Raw genomic sequence first — 8,067 nt, 5'->3', positions numbered from 1 at the left:
CCCATATGGGTTTTTATACATGAAAAACTTAGAAAATTACTATGGCTAAGCTATTTTATTGTTGGAATTTGATTTAGGATTTACTTATTTGAACTTGAAGTTGATTGGGTATTGAGAAGAAAAGAAGGGAAAGCTACTGCGCGCATATGGTAATTTCAAAACACTGACAACTGAGGCTCTGTTTTAATTTTTTTTTTTTATTTATGTTTGGATATTTTTGTTAATTTTCAAGATTTCATAAGAGTTGCAAAGATTATCTGATTTTATGTGTTAGCTCCCTTCCCTAACTCTCTGACAAAATTTTGTATGCATTTTGACTTAGTTATATAAAGGCAAAATGGTATTTATGTACTTGATGATTGCTTTGTTTGAATGCTCATTTCATATAAAAACTAAATAAACTTGCTGAATGTTGAAACACATGGAAAGTTTTTTTAAAAGAAAAACCCAGTCTGAGTTGTCGATGGTTTCTCCTTCAAAGAAAATTGATAATAGCCCAAGACAAACTTGTGTTGAGATCAATGTTGCAGATCTCCCTACTGATCCAGGACTTCGTACTCCAATTTGGGATTATCATTCAAATGTTCGAGGCCAAGTTAGGAGAACATATCTTTGGAAAGTTCCTTGCAGCCTAGAAACCATGTATTTCCCCTAAAAATTTTTGGTCAAAAGGCAAAAATGTTTATTCCTGGTTAGTTTAGTAGCTATCCTACTTGGCTAGAGTATAGTATAGCCAAAGATGAAGCATTTTGTCTATGTTGTTATCTCTTTAAACCAGAGAATGAAGACCAATCAGGTGGTGACACTTTTGTTGGTAAGGGGTTTGCAAATTGGAAGAAGAATAAAAAATTACAAGTTCATGTTGGAGGACCCAATAGTGCTCATAACCAAGCTTTGAGAAATTGTAAGGATCTATTAAACCAAAAGAAACACATTCAAACAGTTTTTCAAAGCTATCAGATAAAGATCGAAAGGACTATCGAACTCGTTTGGCTGGATCACTTACTTGTATTAAGGTTCTTCTTCGACAAGGGCTTTCATTTCGTGGCCATGATGAATCTGAAAGCTCAAACAACAGGGGAATTTTCTTGTGTTTTTGGAATGCCTAGGTGATAATAATGAGGATATAATAGATGTCTCGATGAAAAATGCTCCTGAAAATTTGAAGTTGACATCACTAGATTTCAAAAAGATATTGTAAGTGCTATTTCAATTGAAATCGTCATTGAAATTATTAAAGAAATTGGTGACTCACCTTTTGCCATTTTTGTTGATGAATCTCGTGACTTGTCTTCAAAGGAGCAAATGACTATTGTATTATGTTATGTGGATAAGGGTTGTGTAATTGAATGTTTTGTAGCTATTGAGTATGTCACAGATACTACTGTTCTTTCACTCAAGGCTGCAATTGATGGCTTTTTTTCTAGACATGGATTAATTAAGCAAGTCTAGGCTTCGGGGACAAGGTTATGATGAGGCAAGTAACATGAAAGGCGAATTCAATGGTCTTAAAACACTTATTATGAAGGAGAATGAGTGTGCCTTCTATGTTCATTGCTTTACTAGCTCACCAATTTCAATTAGCTCTTGTAGCTGTGGCAAAGAAAAACCCCGACATCACATGTCTCTTTACTTTTGTGGCTACTGTGGTCAATGTGGTAGGAGCGTCTGCTAAACGGCGTGATATTGAGATAAACATGCTGTGGAAGTTTTTAAAGCAATCAATAATGGTGATCTTTTAACTGGACAAGGCCTCAATCAGGAAACTACTATTAAATGATCTTGTGATACTCGATGGGGCTCACATTTGGCAACTTTAATCAACTTGCACATCATGTTCTCATCTGTGATAGATGTCCTTGAGACCGTAACAGATGATGGATCAACGTCTGAGCAAAAATATCAATCAAAGATTTTATTGACTTCCATCCATCTAGTCATTTGATTTTGTTTTTGCACCTTATGAAAAATATCTTGAATATCACAAATGATTTGTCACAGACATTACAAAGGAAAGATCAAGATATAGTGAATGCCATAAACTTAGTCAGAATATGCAAAGAACGACTTCAACTGATGAGGGAGAATGGTCGGGATTCTTTGCTCAGTGAAGTTTCTTCTTTTTGTGGCAAACATCAGATTGAAATTTATAATATGGATGATAGGTTTCTAACTCAAGGGCGACCAAGGCGTAAAACTCAAGTTATCACGAACTTGCATCATTATCGTGTTGAGTTATTCTACAATGTAATAGATATGCAGCTCCAAGAGTTAAATAATTGTTTCACTGAGAGGACTACTGAGTTGCTTATTAATTTGGCATGTCTGAATTGAAGTGACTCATTTGCTGCTTTTGACGAGCAGAACTTGATATGTCTTGCCAAATTCTATCAAAATGATTTTTCTGTAGTTGAGCTTGTGATGCTTGTAAGATCAACTTGAGAACTACATCATGGACATGCGCTCTAATACTGGATTTTCAGGTTTGAAAGGGCTTACTGATCTTACACAAAAAATGGTTGAAACAAAGAAGGATCAAGCTTACCTTTTAGTTTACTTGCTTTTGACACTTGCATTAATTCTACATGTTGCCACTGCAAGTGTAGAGAGAGTGTTTTCAGCCATGAATATTGTGAAGAACTGATCACGCAATCGAATGAGAGATGAATGGATGAATGATTGCTTGATTGCATACACTGAGAAAGACATTTTTCTTAGTATTGATACTGAAGTTATTATGCAACTGTTCCAAAATATGAAAACTCATAGGGGGTAGTTATAATTGTAATGAATAGAAATATGATAGTTTGTGGTACTGAAATTTTTGTAGTCCGCTGACATATAGTAGTGATGCTAAATAATTTTGTGCTCCTGACTCCTGACATATTGTAATGGAAAGAAAAGTGTATTTATTTACAAGGACATATATATAAAACTCTATTTTTTTTGTATTTATTATGTTTCTCTATTGTAATATTATATAAGTTTCTTTCTTGTTGATTAAAAGGCAACAACTTCTATTTAAATTAAAGCTATTTTTTGTTTTTATTAAAAGGTTTTGAAGCAAGTTGAAATTAGGTGTGCAATACTAAAGTGGAAATGCCTCAATAAACACAAAAACTTTTCGCATACCATCCTCCAGTTGGAACCAAGCAATATAAAAATCATTACCCAGATGACATATCAATGAGTTGAAACGGACCCCTAGGGTTCCAACGAGTCTGCAATCGGTACAACAAAAAATTGTAGGCATGACCTTTTCCAACCAACTTAATAATCAAGGACATCCACCAAGGCAGATAAAGCCTCTCCTTCACACGATTAGAAAAACAAATAGAAGGACCTTTCTCCTTCATCACCACCATGCAATCTTGATCCTCAATCACAAGGCTATCTTCAACCATGGCCCTCAGAGTAGGGTCCGGACTCTGCAAACTAAGCAATTTCTCCTTAAAATTCAGAGCAACTGCCAGCTGGACCCTTTACTCGAAAAGGTGAAAAAAATCATTCACATGTGCAGATAATCGAAAAATAAACATGATGGTGCCTATGAAGGAGAAGATCTGCCAAAGGAAGAAGAATATGAGCTGAAACTTTCTAGCAGGAATTGGAAGGTGGAAAAAGAGAGCTGAATTTTTTGTTTTATTTTGTTTAATTAGGAGTAGAAATAGAAGAATATACTTATAATTTTTGTTGCACTAATAATTAATTCGTTTTAAGTATCTCTTTGTGCACTCGGAAAAATTATAGGATATAACCGATATACCGTCACGTAGTATAACCAATCCACTTGACATAGAGAGAACACATTGCAATGTGGTTAGACACCATTTTGGCCAAATCCATTCTTTGTCTCCTCCTAATGTAAGACATTGTAAATTATAAGTTTGGTGAAAATCATTTTTTTTAGGAAGATGATATTTATCCTAATGTTTTTTTTTTTTTTTTTTGTATATTTCTGTTATAACTTACATGACATTCATATATTAGATAATAAAAAATAAAAAAATAAAAATAAACCCTATCATGTGATGACACGTAAAGTGAAAAAAAAAATAAAAAAAAAGTGTTGTGACAAATGGTTTTTTTTTTTTTTTAAAACAATCTCTGATATTAATTGAAATTGTTTAGAAAAGATGTAAAACAAAACAAACAGTTTGAGAGGATTCATCATCATTACATATTCTTTAAATTTCCCTTCCTCTTCTCTCAAACCCTAAGGCCACGATTGTCTGCGTTGTTTTCTTCATTGTCGTATAACAATGGAAGAAGCACTCTTCGGAGCCCCCCTTGTTCTATTTATCGGTAGCTACTACCATTCGCCTCTTTTTCTTTTGAATTTTCTTTGCGAGTAATTGTTAAAATAATTTGATGTTTTTGGAATTCTTACAAACTTTTTGCAATTGAAAAGAGCCCTAATTTTTTGCATGGATCTCAACTTATGAAATTGTTAAGATATATTTCAGTTGTCCCTATAATTTCTTGGCATCCAAATTAGGTTTTCTGGTCAGTCAAATTTATCATTATGTCATTAGGATGGATGATTGTATCATTGGGTTTAAATTGGTGGTCATTATAGTTCACTTAACCATTTCGTAATTCTTTTTTTTTTTTTTTTTTTTTGGGTTAAGACCAATCATTTAGTAATTCTTTAGTATTATTATTCAAACTTTTGTGGTTGAACCTAGTTTCATTGTACATGATATGTGTTGAAGCAAATTCTCGTAAGGTAGATGCAACAACTTAGAAAAGCTGATCTGGCTGATCAGATGTTTTGCTGGATGATGAAGTGGATGTTGGTTGAGATCTTCCTGCAAAAGAAACAAGATCAAAGGAGATGGACCGGTGTGGTACCAGCCAAACACACTCCGATGATGAAATCAGTGATGGTGTTTGATGAGGGATGAGGAAGAACAGAGGATGAACTTGGAAGAATAGGAAGAACAAGGCAAATGTTCTGGGTTATTCTCAGCAAGTTGGGTAAGCTTTTTGGTGAGTGGAAATTTTGTGTAAGTGTTTTGTGTGTAGATGCGTCGTCCTGGTTTTGCACATATGGGTTGATATATATATAAGCAAAGAAAAACCTGATGAGTAAGTTACCTGCATTGTGAATGAATGGTTGCCAGAGACCCACGCATCTGGCCAGACCTAGTTGCATGTTCAGCTGCTTACTTCCTCAGCATTTAATGTTGCATTGAATGCCCCATTAAATGTAAGGTTGGAAGGTTCAGACAGACTGCCCCAGTAGTCATGAATGCAGGCCTGACATTCTATCTGTCAGAAGATTTGTGTTAGGTGCATTTAAGTGTGGCGGTTCGTCCCAGCGTGATCTTCCTGGGAATGGCGGCGGAGAGCCGAGCCGAGCCGATACGAACACATGTTCTTATGCGAAGACACGAAGTCCATGTGTGGTCGGATCGGACATGGGATTCCAGACCGAGCCGGTCCAGTAGATTGGGGTCTTTCCGAGCCTTAACTGGTCGACGCTAGAACTCGAAAGAAGACCATCTCCTGTGCCGAGCCGAGCCGAACCGAACCGGGATGATCGTGGGAAGATGGACACTCGATCCCTTGGAAGATCATCGGTTCGGCTCGGACCGAACATGGAGGGCCCGGTGTGGAGACCCGGTCTGAGCTGGTAGAGGAAGTGCTGAGCAGTGATGATGTGGAGGTCAAAGTTTGACCACTGAGAGTCAACTCCGAAGTGGTTGTTGACCAGCCACGTGTCGAGCCGTGATTGGCTGTTCGGATTGATGTGGATTTTCCCACAAACAGGAGTCCCCCAGCTTCCGATCCGAGCGGGCAGTGGTGGATTGGAAGTTGAAGTGTAAGGGCAATCCCAAAGATGGCGTGTTTACTTGATCCGAGCCGAACCCTGCAAGTCCATGTTCCCGAAGATCCGAACACATGACGACTTGTGATTGGTCAGAATATCTCAGGGACAGGTGAAGGGACGTTTGATTTCTGCATGGGGGAACGTAAGGGTCACCTCACTTAAGGGTATTTTTGAATGCTTGACAGGTGTCAAGATCTGGCATTTGAAGCGCCAGAAATGAAGGGCCGAGATCGGTTTGCATGGGGGTATAAAAGTGGTGATTTCTCTCTCTACCCCCACTTTCATCTTCAGACCCTCTCCCTCCTCCTGCGAAACCTCTCTTTCTCACCGTGAGTTTCAATCTCTCACCGTCGTCTGAGAAGTTGCCCGATCCCGAATCCGACCACGTACGGCGGTAGGCGAGGTGGTTCCGAGGGTGTTTGGGGCGGAAACTTTGGGCGGAGGAAAACCAGTAAGTGATTCTCCTCACTTTTGAGTTTTTGTGTTTTCGGGTTTTTAGGTGTGTGTTCTTGGTGTTCTTGAGAGAGAAACTGCTTTTTGATCCAAAAAGCAAGAGAGAGAAAAGTGAGAAAGTGTTTATAATGTCTGAGACTGATTCGAGTGGCCGGCTCGGCTCGGGAGAAGCATTTGAGGGGGATAGTGACGCCGAGCAGAGCCGAAGTCCACCTGCGGGTGAGGCGAGTTGGGACGGGTTGTCCGAAGAGTTGGACGAGGTCATCTCGGCATTGCGTCGCAACCCAGGCGAGGAGCGCCGAGCCCGAGAGGACCGGGAAAACCTCGAAGCGCCGAGTTCCGACCGGGAACAAGGGGCGGCCGGAGGTGATGATGAGGAGCCCCTTGACGTCGAGCCGATTGCGACCATCCCGAGCAGGCTAACCTCGGGCTCAAGTGAAAGGGACAGGGGTCACGATGCGTCGACCTCGGCTCGGCAAGTGACGGGGAGTCCGATCGACCCGGACTTTTACGAGGAGTTGGCGTGGAAGGCCGATCAGATCCCAAACGAGATGACCGAGTTTCATCTCGAGGATCTGAGGGCTCGGTATTCTGTTCCCGAGGCCGTGCAGATGAGATTGCCGATGGAAGGGGAGAAGCCGAGCCGACCTCCCAAGGGATGGGTGACCATGTACCCAGAGATGTTTGAGAACGGGGTTCGGCTCCCCCTACACCCATTCCTTCAGGATTGGCTGGCCATGATCGGCGCGGCGCCGCACCAGCTTAACCCGAACGTATACAGGATCATCATGTCCCTGCATATCTTGTGGCACAAAGTGCACAAGTGTGTGCCAGACAAGGATATCCTGTTCTGTTCATACGCACTGAGGTCGAAGAACACCGAGCTCGGCTTCTACAACCTGCAAGCCTACTCGGGGCCACTGTTCACAGGGAATCCCTCTTCCCAAAAGACTTGGAAGAGGAGATATTTCTTCGTCTCCGGGGATTGGGAATTCGCCGATCCGAGCAGACCCACCCCGGCTCGGGTTCCGAGAGCTTTTAGGATCCCAGGTGGGCAATGGAAGACTGGGGGCCGAGCCGAGGGCAATTTATACATTTTTTGTAATAATTGTATATATATTTTGTGGCTAACCCCTTTTGGTTTCGTCTTTGCAGTCAGCTGGGGCAAATATAAGCTCCGAGGCGAGCTGAAGGATCAGATCGCCGTGATCAGAGATTCACCGGTCGAGTACCTGTCCACCAAGTTCTTGCTCGGGCCGACTCAGATCAGGTCGAGCGGAATCTCCTGGTTTGTGCCCAGGTGGAATCCAAGAGCGGAGAGAGGTATGAGTTCGGCGGATCTGGAGGCTCGGCTCAGAAGGAAGGCGGAAAAGAGCGCTCAAAGGAAAGCTGCAGGTCGGGCGCCCGTCGAGCCGATCCCGGTACCAGCGCCTGCCGCCGCCGCAGCCCGACATGGGCCCTCCGTGACGAGACCGGCTCGGCAGGGAGAGAAAAGGAAGGGCCCGGTGACCGAGGTTCGTCCTGAGAAGAGAACCTGGGCCGAACCCGGTGGTGGGGATGCCGAAGCTTCGGGCTCGGTGCCCCTGAAGACGGTGGAGGTCGACCCCTGCATCGAGCCGTTCGTCTCGGGCCTTAAGCGCGTGATGACGGCGAGGGCGCGGGAGGGGCTCTGGGCCGGTCAGGACGAGCCGAGCCTCAGCTACCAAGCTCTGACCACATCCCGTCAGGCCATGTTGGTAAGTCTTTTTTACTTCGGATTTCGTCTATCCGCTCGGCTC

At 42.0% G+C, this 8,067-nt stretch overlaps 1 pseudogene; it reads left to right on the top strand.

Annotated features, from left to right (window-relative positions):
• Positions 1-421: 421 nt before the first annotated feature.
• LOC147279415 (uncharacterized) lies at positions 422-2,776 on the top strand (annotated as a pseudogene).
• The last annotated feature ends 5,291 nt before the right edge of the window (positions 2,777-8,067 follow it).

Source organism: Dryas octopetala, chromosome 7 (genome assembly GCF_963921425.1).
Source record: "Dryas octopetala chromosome 7, drDryOcto1.1, whole genome shotgun sequence".
Taxonomy (NCBI): Eukaryota; Viridiplantae; Streptophyta; class Magnoliopsida; order Rosales; family Rosaceae; genus Dryas; species Dryas octopetala.
The sequence above is the reverse complement of the archived record's forward strand: the minus strand, read 5'-3'. Positions and strand labels throughout refer to the sequence as shown.